Source organism: Acomys russatus, chromosome 11 (genome assembly GCF_903995435.1).
Source record: "Acomys russatus chromosome 11, mAcoRus1.1, whole genome shotgun sequence".
In the NCBI taxonomy this organism is placed as follows: Eukaryota; Metazoa; Chordata; class Mammalia; order Rodentia; family Muridae; genus Acomys; species Acomys russatus.
In genome coordinates, this window is record NC_067147.1 from 3,430,434 (window position 1) to 3,448,741 (window position 18,308).

General features: G+C 44.1%; 1 protein-coding gene across 1 annotated transcript in view; it reads right to left on the bottom strand.

The window, feature by feature from the left end:
- Slc9a2 (solute carrier family 9 member A2) overlaps positions 1-18,308 on the bottom strand; it is an 81,872-nt gene that overhangs the window by 48,428 nt on the left and 15,136 nt on the right. The gene's annotated exons all lie outside the window — the stretch shown is intronic.

Sequence of the window (18,308 nt, forward strand, 5' to 3'; positions counted from 1 at the left end):
GTGTGTGTATGTTATGCGTGCCCCTGTGTGTGCGGGTGCACCTGCTTGTCAGAATGCCAGTGCACACATTTGCTAGTGTTTGTTCAATTAGCATTCCCCTCTCTTTTCCGTACCACAGCCTTGTGCTCCGCTGTTCTCTATGATGGAGGCACACGTGGGAAAGGAAATGGCTGTCGGCCTGCCTTTCCAGGGACGCCCTTCTGGAGGTCAGAGAATAACACCGCTGGTGGTGTTCCTTGGGATCAGCTGTCCACATTTATTTTGTTTGTTTGTTTTTATTTTAGGATGTTTGCTTATTTGAGACAGGGTCTCTAACCAGCAAGAACTGGTTAATTAAATCAGTGCTTCCTGGAGACCCATCAGCTTCTCTGGCCCTGAGATTGTAAATGCAAGCCAATGCACCCAGCTTTTTTCTCTGGGTTCTGACTCAGTTCTCATGTTGGGACAACAAGCAATTTCCTTCTCTTTCCTTCCTTTCTTCCTTCTTTCTTGCTTGCTTGCTCTCTTGCTTTTTTTTGTTTGTTTTTTTTGTTTTGTTTTGTTTTGTTTTTATTTTTATTTTTCAAGACAGGGTTTCTCTGTGTAGCCATGGCTGTCTTGAACTCACTTTGTAGACCAAGCTAGCCTCAAATGCACAGAGATCTGCCTGCCTCTGCTTCCCTGAGTGCTGGGATTACAGGCATGCACCACTACCCCCGGCTCAGCAAGCACTTTTTTAAACGGTGCTTTCTCCCCAGCCCCAAACAATGAAAATTTATACTTAAAACAATTTAATTCTGTTCAGAGCATCTTCAGATGTAACATTTCACTCCATCCCACCAAAACCCCAGTAGGAAGACAAGGCAGTTATTTCTATACCTTAAAAAAATTGAAGTGACAAGCAAGGCTCAAAGCCATCTAGGGTCTCACCAAGGTGGTTGGATTGCATGTCATCTTCGAGATCACTTCCCTGATGCTTTCTCTGCTATTGATAAAGAATACTGTTTGCTTTATCTTCAGGAGCTCAGAGCTCCTCCTCTCTCCTCCTCCTTCCTCTTCTTCCTCATCTTCTCCTTCTTCTTTTTCTTGGTTTGGATTATCACCCACATAGTCACCCTCTACCTTGGTCAAGTTGCTCTCCCCATAAATAAGGTTCTCTTCCGCTTACCCTTCCCTGTGCCACTTCATGTGTAGAAAGGCTAAGACAGGAAGCCTTTGGGAGATGGGAAACTTGCACATCTCAGTGTTTACTCGGTCAGCTAAAGAAGCAGCATCCTGCCGTGCTCAGAAGATTCCATCCTTCCTCCCTTGTCCTTCTGCCTCCTGTGTGGGAGTGCAGCTGAGAGACCATCACTAGAGGCCAAAGCTGGACACCTTAGCCTTAGGCTCCCAGAGTTCAAAACATGAGAAAAAATGTCTTTAAAAAAAAAGACACTGCCCAGTCTATGTATCATTGCAGAAATACCATAGGATGATCTAATACTTTAGCCTGATCTAAGACAGAAAGGTGTCAAAATTATAGGACAAACATATGGAGGTGACAGAATACTTATTCCCAGAGGCCCATAATCACAGTTGTTTTAATAAACAAAACTCTCTTACAAACAGGACCAAAACCACAGCATGAAACACTTCATGAGCTGAAGCAATAGAATTTGGAGGAATATAAAATAGTAATTCTACACAGTAAAGTGAACATCTGTATGTGGAGTATTCAAATCATCTATTTGTTGTTGTTTTATTACTACGACTCGGCAGGCTGCAGTAATCAGGGGAATTAATGTAGCCAGTGGGTGCAGCTGTCCTCTGACCACGGCCTGTGGCCCACTGACCTCACTGTCAAACAGAATAAAAAATATTCCAAAACCTCATCTCCCCTCACGCTGCCTCCTTTCACAGCCAGTGTCTCCTGTATGATAAGAACACGTCAACGACAGCCTCCTGCGTTACCCAGGATGCAAGAAAAATCCATTCCCTCCTGGAACTCAGTCCTAAGCTGAGCCTTGGGCTTCCAAAGTTGCCTTGGTGGACTACTGTACCGGCTTGGAACACAGCTGTCCCGCTCTCTGCCTGTGACTACGGTTGGGTGACTAGTACAGCCAGGCTCCACTTACACATCCGTGAGGTGGTGGAACATAAACGTCCCAGGTGAACATCCTCAACGGTAACCAGATTATTGACTGCACAGCATGGCACTGTCCCTGCAACATCACCAGTGCCCTGTATTTTAGCTACCTCCTTCATATGATGCGAAGAAGCCCGAGAAAACACTTGTAATGATATGCAGACAAACATAATGATGCCTGGAGGCAGAGGAGAGCCGGAGGAGGCGTGTTTGCAGAGACACCCACTCCTGTTCCTGATGTTTCTCTTCTCTTCACTAACACAGCCTCTGGGACCTAGAGCTCTCTCCCAGGCGGGAGTGCAGTTCTGTCAGTGTGGAGTGCACCTTCTAAGGCCTCTGAGCGGAGGGTGGGAAATGACACGCAGGCTGAAGAAAGGACAAAGGGGTAGAAATGGAGTCCAAGTATCCAGATGGTAACACTTGACGAGTTCCCGCAGTGTGCCAGGTTCGACCAAGACCTTAGCCAATAGGAGACAGCGATGGAGAAGCAAACAGAACCAAGCAAAGGAAACGTAAATGAAGGGAGCCATCAGAAACAGCACACCAATAGGACAATGGACCAAGGAGGAGGGAGGAAAACCAACCAAAGGGTGAAACCAGGACTGAACAGCATCAAACAGGAACATTTGTGAGTCAATAGAGCAATATATATATATATATATGAATATATAAAATTTTTCTCCTTATTTCTAAATCCCTATCTCTGTCAAAATGGATCTGAGTGACCCGTTCCTGAAATAGGACAGTAGCTACCGAATCTGCCCAGTTGTTCCATGACCAGGAAGGGATTAAGTGAAGGGCAGTCACCAGAGTCCGCAGCTCGGTGTTCCTTCAGGGAACATGAGCAGAGGCGTGAAGGGCACACTGTGACACTCTCATAGATAAGACTCTGTGTTCCCATGTCTATGCTTTAGTGAGCACCTGGAATCAACTGATCAGCAAAATGGATCGTTTTTATTATTTTTAAAACCAGCTACTCAAATATCATTATTCACAGGGGGAAAAAAATCACCCTTTGCAAATGTGTGTGTTTCGCTCTCTGGGTATTTTGTGAAGGTGAAGTTAGCTTCAGTAGGCAGAAGTAGCTGTGTCTGGATGTCACGTCCACCTAGCAGTAAGAAATGTACTAGTCATTGGGAAGAGAAATCAATGAAATTTTGATGATTTTTATGAGGCTCACATGAACTACTACAAAGATAATACTGTGTAGTTCAGAGAGTGGCCAAGATTTTCAGCATAACGCCTGATAGTAAATAGCTTTAGCTTGCAGGCCTTATTTTAGCTTGTCTTTGCAGTGCAAACGAAGTGGCAAACTGTTGGTAACAGCAAAGCGAAGCTCCGTGACTGGGTTTGGATGATGCTTCATTCATGAACATTGAAACGAGGACCCAATACAGTTCTTTATGTCACCATGTTTTATTTAGATCTAGTTTTAGCATTCAGAAATTATTCCCAGATCGCAGGCCACACACAGCTAAACCATGGGTCACACTATGTGAGAGGCCGCACTCACATTCGCCATTACAAGATGGCGCTGACCATCCTGTGTCCCAAACTGGTAAACAAGTAATCTGCGCATGTGCGAAGGAACTTTCCACTGTTGTGCTCTGCCTCTCCGTGGCGTCATATCGCCTGATGAGTAACAGCCAATCAGGGACTGGACACATCCTAAGCGGAGAACAGTTTCCTATATAAGGGATGGGTTTTTCTTCTGCTGTTTGGGGTCTCCATTTTACTTGTCGTAAGCTTATGCTCTCCCTCTTAAGACGCATTAAAGCTTTACTGCAGAAGGATCCTGTGTGTGCAGCGTCGTTCTTGCTGGCGAGACGGTAACGTGAATCACAACACTAGGGCTCCAGGCCTCTGTGTGCTCACATATCCAGTGCTGCCTCTGTGTGTTCACATACCCAGTGCTGCCTCTGTGTGCTCATGTACCCAGTGCTGCCTCTGTGTATTCATATACCCAGTGCTGCCTCTGTGTGCTCACATGCCCAGTGCTGCCTCTGTGTGCTCACATGCCCAGTGCTGCCTCTGTGTGCTCACATGCCCAGGGCTGCCTCTGTGTGCTCACATGCCCAGGGCTGCCTCTGTGTGTTCATATACCCAGTGCTGCCTCTATGTGCTCACATGCCCAGTGCTGCCTCTATGTGCTCACATGCCCAGTGCTGCCTCTGTGTGCTTACGTGCCCAGGGCTGCCTCTGTGTGCCATATACCCAATGCTGGGTAGTTGCAGTTCCTGGTCACTTCGGTTTTTTGTTTGAGGGGTATTGTATATCTTTTCTTTCAATTTTATTACAGCACATAAAACTAAAGCAACAGTGCTTTACATTTTGTTTTATTTTTATTGAGACAGTGGGAGAACAGGAGGAGACTCACATAAAAATATAATGTAAAATACTCCTCACCAAGAGTGACATAAATTTAATTTCTCTCTACATACAAGTCTGGAAATAAGTGAGCTTAAAAACTAAACATATGCATTAAAATACAACCACTGATATTAAATTACTATATTTTCTCACTGTAGCTACAATAACCTGTCATCAAATTCTGAGAAGAAGGCAAAGACAGAAAAAAAAAAATATGGGAAGCTTCCAGATAGCCGGATCCCGTAAAGAGCAACAATGTCAAACTCAGAATCAGAGAAAAGCCATAGAAAATAATCTTAAAACAACAACACAATAAAAACCAACCAGGCAAACCACACAGTTGTAACCAGCTTAAGGTGGGTAGAGAGGACACACACACACACACACACACACACATACACACACACACACACACACACACACACACGCACACATGCACACACACACATGCACACAAATGCATGCATGCACACACACTCATAGGAGTTGTGATTAGCTCAAGGAAGGGAAACAGAAGGGAGCAGCTAAGACCCTCAGAGGAGATCCATTAGCATAAGCTAAAGGGAGATGCAAATGATCTAATTTCATTTTATTTTCATTCCGCATTTTAAAGGGGACTGAAGACATATATAATAGCATCTATTGGATCAAGAAATATTTGCAAAGCTTGAGTTAAGCACAGGACAATCACATGTGGGCACCAAGGAGGCATGGTGCAGTGATGGTGGCTGCCTGACCCAGCACTGGGTCCTAGGGCTGGTTATCCTTAAAATAAGTAATGGTCAAAGTAAGTCAGGCCTTCCTGACTGGAGGTAAAGACAAGAGCATGGAGAACATGCTATGGAAGCTAGTGTTTAGGTGTGGAAGAGAATACGCAAGACATCTAAACCTACAGCATGTTTAATTTAAAGTATTTCCCATTCACATGGCAACTAAATACATACCTCCAAAAACAGAAGTGCAGGAAGCAACTAGCCAGACATAACAAACAGAAAATAGTAGCAGGATTTTAATCACATAGTGCAATACATTCTTATAGTATAATTGAAGCAAAACCTGAGTAGAATATATTTCTGAAAGTAAATCATAGCAACTCAACTACTAATTCAATAGGTAAGATATTAAAAACAAATCATATACTAAATACAGAGATTCAATAATAAAGAAGAATTGACAGACATATTTAAAATTTTACTACCAGAAGTGTAGACTTGTCATAGCATTTAGTCATAAGCTAAAGTTGAAAGACGAATTAACCCCATTAAAAAATAATATACCTATGCACACAAGCTTTCTTTTCATTGAATGTTCCACATATCTGGTTCACAGACATTCGTCATTAAAAAAATTATTGCAAACCTTGAAAATATAAGTGAAACATCAAACATTGCTGAAACCATCTAGAGTAGAACTCAGATGTTATTTGCTTTTTCCAGATGACCTGATCACTTACAGGAAAGGGAAAGCTAATGGAGTCTCCACCCAGGGTGAACATCAGAAAGGCACAAAGACAAGAGTTAGACACTTACTCCTGTTGTGGATGAGGACTGGGTGAATTAGATCACAAATGGACCTTGTGTTCAGTGCACATATCTCTAGTTCACTAGATAAGATGTGGCCAATAACAATTTATGATGGAAGAAAGACTATGACCAATGCCATAATATAGGAGATACAAGAAGTACCAGCAAAGCAGGAGTAAAAAAGGAGGTCATGTGAGGACACTCACCGTGAGTGATAGTGGCACTGAGATTATTCAATGAGGATTTTTTTATTCATATAGTAATGAAGCGAAAAGGAAGGCAGAAGTCTTTAGGGAAGACTGGGCACAAAAGAGTGTTGTGATTGGTTTGGAGGGGAGTGGGGCTGCCACCAAACAACAAGGACCCACACTGCACAGGATACAGAAAACAACTGTTGATCCACCTCTCTACCATGATGGCAAGCGGAAACTAGTGAAGGACGCTTGGCCTCAACTTGTCTTCATACATGGAGAAACAGAAGACCCTTCCAAGAAACCAGACATTGGAATTTAGAAGTGAAAAAAAAAAATCAAAAGTTCCCCAAAGGTAACAACAATGGATATAACTAACCATCAGTGTAAAGAGAAAAGTTGTGCGAACGGTAAGACCAAAATGTTTTAGCATAACCCAGACTGTAAGCAGACCTGTGCACAACCTCATGGGAGATGGGCTAATGACAGAGTGACTGCTTAGTAATGAGAAGGAACTCTTAGATATAAAGATCTCTATATTTCAGATACTGTGTTCATATGACTGAAAAGTCACAGGATATTGCACTGAGGATATTTACTATGACATTGTGTGTGATGGAAAACACTGGAGCCAGCAGAATCATTACCCCATTAAATTATTTTTGTTTTATGCAACCTACATTTATTGGGACCCTTTACATCTGGACACAAGGCGAATAGTGGCCATCCAAGGGTAAGAAACAAAAGTTAAGTGAAAACACAAAAGCAAGTGAGGATGAGCACAGGGAGGAAAGAAGAAAAAGATGAGAGAGGCCTTGTGATCAATACTTCATATCTGTGTGGTCAGGGAAAGATAGAATGCCCAGTAAAGTAAAGGAGTAAAACATGCTACAAGGACAAGGACAGAGACTTTGGGCTGGGAACCTTCTGGTCAAGCAGCCCAGTCCAGCAGAACTCAGGGAGTGAAGGTGAGCACAGAAGAAATAATAAAGAAGAAAATGCCAGAACATGCCAAATTTGTGGCCAGAAGAAGATTTTGGATCTGTTCTGAGAATACTGTGGAGGGCCTAGAAGGCTCGTGAGCAAAGGCACGCAATGACTTGGACTCATGGTTGTAAAGGGTCATTTTGGCTGCTATTAGCATTGATTTTGAGCAATTGGAAGTGGGCCCTCATTAAGAGGGAGTGAGTATGAAAGGGGGGGGGCAGTCAGATGAGTGAGTTTGGATCCTATTGCTCCAACACAATATGGTGGTGGCCTGGAGGGCACTGAGACAGGTGGTGGGCAAGGAGAAACCCAACGTCTTAGTTCAATAGCTGGCTACTGAGTGGGTTATTACTGAGATGGAGAACAACAGGAGGAGAAACAGAAAGTACTCATCAGGCTGTTATTAAACAACAGCACTCTGCTTAGCTATTTACCCAGAAGAAATGGCAAGGCAATACCATAGAACACTATGGAAGAGCCATGACTTCCTAACTTGCTGTGAATCACTGCCATACACACTACCATATGATTTTATTGCACCATGAATGAATCAGAGAATGAGACTGTAAACCCAGATAATACAGCATAGAGATATAGGACTGTCTCATAAAGGCAGAGGCCAGAGGCCAGTGAGGACACACAGCATGACCTGACAGTGTCACAGAATCATATAGATAACAAGACACCACCAAAATACACACAGAAGTGTCTTTTATAGTTCAGCTGTAAAAAGATAAAGACTCTGGTGGAGTGAAGCACACTGTAATCACAGCCCTCGGGCAGAGGAGGCAGGAGGGTCAGGGTTTCCATGCCAATGTAAGCTGCATAGTCTCAGGGCCAGCCTAGCCTACATGAGATTGCTCTCAACTCAACAAACAACAAAACTCTCAGGTAATCATAATTCAACAGTCACCAGTGAGAAAAAATAAAGAATATTAAGGTAGGAGATGTTTATGTCTTTGCACCAGCACCTAAACACACATGTAGATCAGTAAATAGAAAATAAGACCAGCTACAATCCCATCATTTTTGACAAGAATGCTTAAATTATACAACAAAGAAAAAGAAGCATCCTTAACAACTGATGCTGGTGAAACTGAACATTTGTGCATTGAACAATAAAGGTAGGTCCTGCTCTCTCACCCGTTATGAACATGAACATGAAATGGATCAAAGACCTTAATGTAGGCTCTGATACTCTGAAACTGCTAAGGAGAGTGGCAAAGGGGGAAGGAGAGGAGGGGAAGGGGCGCGACACATCAGCCACAGGTATGAGGAAGCACTTTCTGATTGGGACTTCAGTTGCTCAAGAAACAGCCAACAGTAGACAGATGAAACTTCACGCAAGAAGCAACCCAGTGACGAGACAGCCTCTAGCAGAGGGTGCAGCGCTGGAGTGTACAAAGAACTCAAAAACACTAAACTTCTGGCTTCCGGCTTCTCCAGTTCCTGTTTGAAAATATCAGAAAGAAAAAACAACAACAACAACAAAAATCCACAAACAACCAAGGGGCTGTCTCACACTCTACAAGTGATTTTATTGCACCTTTAGTGACTCATTAGAAGAAACTGTAGATCCAGATAATGATCACAAAGGCACAAAAATGCCTTTTAAAATGAGGCTAACAGAAGAACGGATGGAGAAGATGTAATTTATCCTCACATTAGGACTTTTTCACCCATAAGGAAGAACAAAATTATACTGTTTGTAAAAAAAAAAAAAAAAAAAAAAAAAAAAAAAAAGATACAACTGGAGTAATAATAAGTGAATTAAAAGCTAGTCTCAGGAAACAAATGTTGCAGGTTTTTTCTCATTTGTGAGACCTGGTCTTTATAGATACACGAAGTCAAATATTATATTTATAACAAAAAACAATTGTTTCAGAAATGTCTATTATATGGCCCTCAGCACAATGTGTCCAGGGTAGCTATGAATTCACCCCAACAAAAACTATAAATTTATTTAAAACACTACAGATTTTCTTTTTGTGAAAACAGTGTTGCGTTCTTGGCATGAGCACTTGGATGACAATTTAGTACAAAGAAGCCAAGAGGTTGTACAATCCTGTCAAGGGAGCAGAGGGACTAATGGGTAAGTGGGTGGGAGATGGGGAAAGATAGCAAAGAACCTAGGGACAGGCTCAAAGTACATTATGTACTTGCTTGAAAACAGCTCATGTAACTCTAACAAAATTAAAAACAAATGCAAAACAAAAACAATATTATAAATAACATTTTGTAAAAGATGGTTATGTTTAAATTCATCTTCCTAAAAGTCTGAGGAAAATAAAATGCTAGGAAAATTAATATTAAACAAACATGAACAGATTTCTATCCCTATCAGACAGGATATTTCTCTGTTTTTATTTGTCGCACCTAAAATTTTCAGGCATTAAACATGAAACAAACAGGCAGAAACAACAAGAAGAACGGTGGCTCCAGCTCGCAGTTCTGAAGAGCAACAGAGCACTGACGTTGCTTGGAAACCTTTGTTTTAAAAAATATTTTACTTGTCTGGGTGTTTTGCCTTCATGCATGGCTGAGCAGCACACGTGCGCAGTGCCCGCAGGAACCGGAAGCAGACTTTGTGGGTGGTCCAGGATTCAGGTTGCCGAGGTTACAAGCTGCCGTGTTGGAGCTGGGAATCAAAACCTGGTTCTCTGTAGAGCAAGCAGCGCTCTTAAGCACAGAGCCATGGCTCTAGCCTCCTGTTTGTTGGTCTGGGGTTCCTTGGCATCATTTTCCTTCTAAATCTTTACACTTGAACTAAAGGAGGCAGCAGCCAGGAAATTCCAGCGAATAGAACAGTCAAAGACCTAACAATGATCTGCTTTATCTGGACAAGAGACTCAAAAGAATCTACTAGCAAGAAAGAAATCCAAATAATAACTGCTCTACTCCAGCCAAACACTACAGAAGAAAGTGTGTTACCCCAACAAGGGTCGGCCATCCAGATTGCACCCTCACAAGCGCGCTGGAACACCCACCTGGCAGATGACAGGACATCAGAAGGGAGAGGTGTGGGTCTCTCTTTTTCCCTGCATGGCAACGCACCCTCCCACTCAGTAAAGCAGTCAGGAGAACACTGATTACATTAGTGGCACATCAACCCCAGGCCCTGCCCAAGAAAAGGTAGGAAAGTACAACCCCGAGTGCTGTGAAACATAGAAAAGACTCACTACTGACCCTGTCACCATCATTGTGAAGAAAATAGCTTCATTTTCATCTTTCCTTCATTGTTATAAAGCGATGATATAAAAGCAAAGTAATATCGATTGAACTGTATAAACACTACTAAGCAAACAGGCAGAAAGAGGATGCTTTGCTCAGATGGGTGTTTGCTGGTAGGCATAGGCGCTGTGTGGCTAAACCCCCACAAATTTAATTCTGACCGTCTGTTGACATAAGTTGAGTTTGGAATCCATTTTGAAATGTGTGGTGCGTGGGCTATTAAAGAAGGAAAGCAAAACCCACAAGAATTGTTGACAATTCAAGGACAACATAACTTGTAAAAATACTCAGCGGAAAATGTGAAATAAGAGGGAAAAGGTTTGAGTGGATGATTTTAATATGCTGCGTGGTAACTCCATCTCCCCCACACGTGCTCATTCTATTTCTCTTCAAGTTTATTAAAAATGCGTGATGAAAAAGAACACAAGGAAAATGCAATATAAAGTGCCTAAGTTCATTGCTCTTTATGCCCGGCTAAGGGAAAGTGGCCTTTTTAGTGACAGTAAGGGCCTTGTTCATCTGGTCAATGGACCACTGCCGGCAGAGTTGTGGCTCAGAGTTAGAAAGATTGCTCAGTGGGAACCCAGAGCCTCTGTGTGCATTTATCCTTTTAATTGCATGCTGGAAAATGCACTAATTTTCATCCATTTTAACTTGGCTGCAAATAGATTCCAACTCATCTTGAGTCATTAACAACCCCCCCCCCCCCCCCGACCATAGAAGAGAACCAGGCACAAAGTCAGAGATCGATGAGGTCCTTGTGTGTTGGATGTTTGTGTGTTTGTTTGCTTGCTTGTTTTATACTTCATGAGGCTACGAGAGACTACAAACTCAATAGAAACCAGGTTTTCAGTACTGATCTTTTTCTGAGCTACATGCCCAGGTTTCTCATGTGATCCACAGATATTCAGCTCCCATTCTGCTATATTGTCACAAACGGAAACAACAAAACCCCAGTTTAGAAGTTCTCAACGTGTGTGTAGTGATGTCTTTGGCAAACCTCTATCTCTAAAAATATTCACATTAGAATTCATAGCAGTATCAAAATTACAATTATGAAGAAGCGAAAAAGTAATGTTATGGTTGGGGGTCACCACATGAGGAACTGTATTAAAGGGTCACAGCCTTAGGAAGGCCGAGGACCTCTGCTCTGGTTGCTATAGGAAGGCCGAGGACCACTGCTCTGGTTGTTATGGGAAGGCGAAGGACCACTGCTCTGGTTGCTATAGGAAGGTTGAAGACCACTGCTCTGGTTGCTATAGGAAGGCCGAGGACCACTGCTCTGGTTGCTATGGGAAGGCCGAGGACCACTGCTCTGGTTGTTAAGGGAAGGCCGAGGACCACTGCTCTGGTTGCTATGGGAAGGCCGAGGACCACTGCTCTGGTTGCTATAGGAAGGCTGAGGACCACTGCTCTCGTTGCTATGGGAAGGCTGAGGACCACTGCTCTGGTTGTTATGGGAAGGCCGAGGACCACTGTTCTGGTTGCTATGGGAAGGCTGAGGACCACTGCTCTGGTTGCTATGGGAAGGCCGAGGACCACTGCTCTGGTTGCTATAGGAAGGCTGAGGACCACTGCTCTCGTTGCTATGGGAAGGCTGAGGACCACTGCTCTGGTTGTTATGGGAAGGCCGAGGACCACTGTTCTGGTTGCTATGGGAAGGCTGAGGACCACTGCTCTGGTTGCTATAGGAAGGCTGAGGACCACTGCTCTCGTTGCTATGGGAAGGCAGAGGATCACTGCTCTGGTTGCTATAGGAAGGCTGAGGACCACTGCTCTCGTTGCTATAGGAAGGCTGAGGACCACTGCTCTGGTTGCTATAGGAAGGCTGAGGACCACTGCTCTCGTTGCTATAGGAAGGCTGAGGACCACTGCTCTGGTTGCTATAGGAAGGCTGAGGACCACTGCTCTGGTTGTTATGGGAAGGCTGAGGACCACTGCTCTGGTTGTTATGGGAAGGCGGAGGACCACTGCTCTGGTTGCTATGGGAAGGCGGAGGATCACTGCTCTGGTTGCTATGGGAAGGCTGAGGACCACTGCTCTGGTTGCTATAGGAAGGCCGAAGACCACTGCTCTGGTTGCTGTTCTTAAGCTATGCTATTCCATAGATTAGGTTTTTTAATTGTGTTTTCTATTCATGATAGTTTCAATTTAACATAAACTTATTAGGAACTAATGCAATATAAAGTGAGCATCTATAATAGAAACAAAATTTCATGTTACGGGACAAATCTTCAGCTAGTTTATAGACTAACATGCCACGGTGGACTGCAAGCCCACCTTACTTAGTCTATGGAGTGGTTCCAAAATAGAGCACAACTTTAGAAATGAAAAGATTTCTTATTGAAAATTTCCGATGCATCTTTCTTTTTAAAATAGGCAGAATTGGATGGATCCTTCTTCTGCCATACCCCCACACTAACTTCGGCAAGATGTCAACCACTGAGAACCAAGCAGTGGTGCCCTTTATCCAGGTTAGGGTTTAGTTGATTCTACAGACCAACTGCTCCTATGTCTCCCCTCTCCCATCCAGAAGAAAACAAAGAGACACTGAAGAAGTACTTGCTGGCTGAAACCCGTCTAAACCACAGTTGGAGAAAACCAAGCATCAGAGACTGCTATGACTGTCACAGTCTTTGCAGAGTCCTAATTTTCACTTCAAGCACAGCTATGGGGCTGAACCTTAGTCTCTGAGAGTCCACGACTTATCAGATACTGTCAAACTCAGCCCCTTGAACACCTAAGTGGAGGTCCAGCTGTACAGAGCCCTAGGGTGCCTTCACCCACACTCAGGTGTGTAGCTGTAGCCTATTGGTCTCTCTCAGTTGATGAGGCCACTTCAGGGCCAGGGCACAGCACAGAGTTGCCAGAGCTCATGCCTATGAACTGGCAGTCCCCGCTCCATGAGACGCAGCGGGATCCCAATCTGATCACAGAGTCAAGGCTGGAAGCAGAGTTTGACTCATGCCCTTGTCTAATTATTTGCTATAGTCAATCCTTTTTCAATCTCAGACTATTATTTACACACAAGGCAACTAGAAAAAACATTAGACCAAATCTTAGCAGGATATTTTCATTTGCAAGCTGTTGGATCCAATGTATTAAGTTATTGGTCAGAATGGGTCAGAGAAAAATCTCAGTAGATTCTTCCAATATCTATCACTAGAACTTTTACATTTATTGTTTTAAATTGAAACTTGGTAATTCTCTTCACAGAATCAAAATTGTTGAATATAGAAAATATAAATAAAAGTATGTGCACTTGCACACACACACATACACACATAGAGGGAGTGAGGGAGGAAGGGACAAGAAGAGACAGAAAAAGAATTTATAAAGCCTTACACTTTTCTGGCTCATGTGTTTCATGGAATTTCCTGCATTCAATGCTAATAGCAAAGATGTTGCTTTCAGAAATTTGATATGATCAAAAATTAAAAACATAGTATATTTGCCCTCTAAAAAGAGGGAACTATTTTGTTCTCACACAGAAGTGTTTTGGAAATACTGTGCTTTGAGTAGTAACAGAGGAGGGAGTCTGAGAAGCCCTTCTACTGATGCACAGCGAACTTAAGCAGGAGTGCCCAGGGCCAGCATCGCACCAGGCTCCTGCAGGTGCGCCCAGGGCCAGCATCTCACCAGGCTCCTACAGGTGCTCCCAAGGCCAGCATCTCGACAGGCTCCTACAGGTGCGCCCAGGGCCAGCATCACACCAGGCTCCTACAGGTGCACCCAGGGCCAGCATCACACCAGTTCCCTACAGGTGCACCCAGGGCCAGCATCTCGCCAGGCTCCCACTGCTCAAGTCAGTTTCGAGTAAGAAGTCCCAGGTGACACTCTCCTATGTGCTAAGGATGCTGAGCCTACACAAAGCATCTCAATTGCTGTGGCCCCTCTCTCATGACATACCAGCATGGTATAGCCCTCTAAGACAATCTCAGTGAAGTGAGAGGCACTGCTGCCCTGGTGCCATCAGTGCACGAGAGCAGGGACTATGGGTAATCTTTATTATCAATTTGACTGGATTTAAAAATCACCTAGGAGCCAGGCATGGTGGCACACACCTCTAATCCCAGCACTCGGGAGGCAGAGGCAGGTGGATCGCTGTGAGTTCAAGGCCAGCCTGGTCTACAAAGCGAGTCCAGGACAGCCACGGCTAACACAGAGAGACCCTGTCTCGGAAAAAAAAAATCACCTAGGAAACACATTCTGGGCATGCCTATGAGTCCTTGAGAAGGTTATCTCAGGAGGCAAGATCTATGCTGCGTGTGGGTGACACTATCCCATGGGCTGGTGTCCTAGAATATAAAAAGGGGAGAAGGGAGAAAGCAGATTCAGTACCAGCATTCCCCTCTCTCTGCTTCCTGTGTGTATTATATGGCCAGCCATCTTGCCACCATGCCTTCCTTCTCCGTGGCCTGACCCTCAAACCATGGCCCAAACTATGCCCCATGCCATTGCATACTGGAACTATTTTTTTTTTCAATTCCGTAGGGGCTTACAGTTAAGAGATTGTCTTGAGTTTCAGGCAAGACTATATTATAGGCCCTGGGGTTGGGACAGGGCTGTGACTGTTAAAGATTATTGGAACCTTTAAAGGTAGACTAAATACATTTTTATTTTAATTATAAGATTGTGGGGAGGGGAGTATTACAACTTGAAGTGACCTGTTTGTGTGTGAAGCTGGGAAAGTGTAGACTTTTGACATTTAGTCTCCATTGGTAGATTGGCTAGATCTAGAGTGACCTAGGGGACACACCTCCAGCATCTCTATGAAGGGCGTTTCCAGAGAGGTGTCACTCAAAGGGGAACAACCCACCCTGAATGTAAATGGCAGTATCTCAGGGGCTAAAAACCTGAGCTAAATATGAATAAGAAAGATGAAAAGCAGTAGGCTAGCTGAGTACCAGTGTTCACAATCAAGTCTTCCTGACGCGTGACCAGCCACCTCCACCTCCCTGCTTTGCCTCGCCTGCCATCATAGACTATCCCCCTGCCCAAACAACAGGCCAACAGATGCCTTTCTGTGCAGGCCCTCACTTCTTACTTTTCTTTCTTTCTTTTTTTTTTAATCTCGTTTTTTGGTTGGTTGGTTGGTTGGTTGGTTGGTATGGTTTGGTTTTTTTGTTTTCTTTTGGTTTGGTTTTGGTTTTTGGTCTTTCCAAACAACGTTTCTCTGTGTAGCCTTGACTATCCTGGACTTGTTTGTAGATCAAGCTGGACTTGAACTCACAGTGATCTGCCTATCTCTGCCTCGTGAGTGCTGGGATTAAAGGTGTGGACCACCACCCCCAGCTTTAATCTGTTTTTTAAAATTAGAAGTTACTGACATTACATCCCAGTTGTAATCCCCTCACTCTTATCTTCCTGTGCCCACACTCGCTCCCTTCTCTTTCCTATTCCCCTCCCCTAGACCTCTGACAGGTGGAGTCCTCTTCCCATCCATGTGACCAAAGCCTATCAAGTCTCATCCGGACAGCCTGCATCCCCTTCCTCTGTGTTCCCACAGGGCCTCTCCACCAAGGGGCAGTGGTCAAATAGGCACTGCCAGAGTTCTAGTCAGAGGCAGTCCTCTGCTCTCCTGTCCTGCTTTCCCACATGGAGAATGAGCTGTCCATCAGCTACATTTGAACAGGGCATCTAGGTCCTCTTCTTGCAATGTCCTTGGTTGGCACATCAGTTTGTGCAGCCCCCCTGGGTCCAGATCCGCCAGCCCTGATAGTCTCCTTATGGAGCTTCTGACAACACCCCTCCCCTCCTTCCATTCCCCGGCTCTTCCATACAACTGTTCGCCCAGAGTCCAGCTTCGAGTCTCAGCATCTGTCATAATCCCCCACTGGGTAGAGTCTCTCAGAGGACATCTATGGTGGCCTAATATCCATGTATAAGTGAGTATGTGTGTCTTTCTGGGTCTGGGTTACCTCACTCAGGATGACTGTTTTCAGTTCTATCCATTTGCCTGCAAATTTCAAGCTTTCCTTCTTTTTGATTGCTGAATACTATTCCACTGTGTAAACGTATCACGGTTTCTTTTTTTTTTAATTAGTTTTTTCCATTTTATTATTTTATTCATATTACATCTCGATTGTTAGTCCTTTCCCTGTTTCCTCCCATTCTTCCCTCCCTCCCACTTCCCCCTTCTCCCCTCCCCTATGTCTGTGATTGAGGGAGACCTCCTCCCCCTATATATGCTCTTAGAATATCGAGTCTCTTCTTGGTAACTTGCTATCCTTCCTCTGAGTGCCACCAGGCCTCCCCATCCAGGGGACGTATCACAGTTTCTTTACCCATTTGGTTGAGGGATGTCTAGGTTGTTTCCAGATTCTGGAACGCAGACTTGTAAAACCACTTTGGAAATTATACTGGTGCTTTCCCAGAAAATTGGCAATAGGGCTACCTAAAGACCCATCTATACCACTCCTGAGCATATATCTGAAAGATGCTCCACCGTATAAGGACATTTGCTCAACTCTGTTCATTCTTTGCTTTTCAACCTAAGAACAAGTGGAGCTTCCTAACAAAGGACAGAGGAGTAACACAGAAATCTATAAACAAAGGAACATATGGCTTCTCTGTCAACCAAGGGACCCACTTTTGTTTAACGTAATTAATAGCTCTGAGCTTTATATAAATGCAAACCAATGATGCACCTGCACAGAGTGGCCACTTCCTGCTGATGGACATCATCTCAAATTAAAATACTAAGCCGGGGTGAGGAAGGATGTAAGGGCCACTCTCTGCTTTAGAAGATGGCGAGTGTTTTCCACCTCAGCATTCATGAGAAGAGCACTGCTTCTACTAGCATCCCAATAGCTAGGCACAATTCTCTAGGAGCACAGTTCAGGGGAAAAAATACAAGAGAGATACCACTAAGAAAGCCTAATAATTAAAACCACCTGAGTGGTGTCATGCTCTAAGTCTGCTCCAGGAAATAAGGAAACAGCAGCAATGACCCTGGACAGTTTGCAAGATTTTCTGTACAAGTCCTATCTGGGTGTGAAATGTACACCTCTTCAAGAGGAGAAAAGTAATCCAGGTGCCAGGGGAATTCCTAATATAGCCAGGTGGGAAATAAGACCGCTGCTGTTAACACAGATGCTGCCCTTGGACACGCCAGCTAAGTGTTCTTACTCAGAAAGTACTGGTCTCATGTTTCATGGGAGAAGTGTGAGGAGAGGTCACTCAACTTGTGGAGAAAATGGTGGAGACATTTTCATAGTCTCTAAGTTTCTCCTGGTGTTCTAGGCGGCCCACAATGTATTTTGCTTCCCCGCCCAGACTCCACACACTTTAAAAAATACCATTTAACGAAAGAACTTCATAGAGACCGTTTGACCTGATGGAACTCTGCCAGGTGAGACTTTCCAGTGCAGAGGCATCATGGAGGTGGAATTGTAGAGGCCAGTTGTCCTTAAGTTCCGGTTACTCTTTCTGAATAGGCCGTCAGCACAGTTTTGCCAAGAGAAGGAGCTCAGCATTGGAGTGATAGTATTGCAGACTTGGGTGTGCTTTAAGTTGAATTTAACACCTTCTAGGCAGGCCAACAGTTCAAAGCAATTCTCACTCTATTGCCCTGGGGTGGAGGCTAAACCCTAGGATTTGCCTTCCCTTCAGCCCATGGGTTAGTCAATCATTGATGCTGAGCTGGGTTTCCTTGTTTGTACCCTGGTGTCCTTCTAAGTTATACGAGCTTTTCCAAGGAGGCCACCCCACCCCACCCTCGCAACCACCTTGGGTGGGAACTTGATCTTTTGGTTGAATTGTATCCCTTCAGGAGGTGGGCTGCTAAGCCAAGTGACCAGTTACTTAAAATAAACAGACAGAAGTATAGGAAAGGACTCCACAGTTGCCAGTAATTTGCCATCTAATTTGCTTTTCAATTAAGCGGTTGCAAGCACTCAA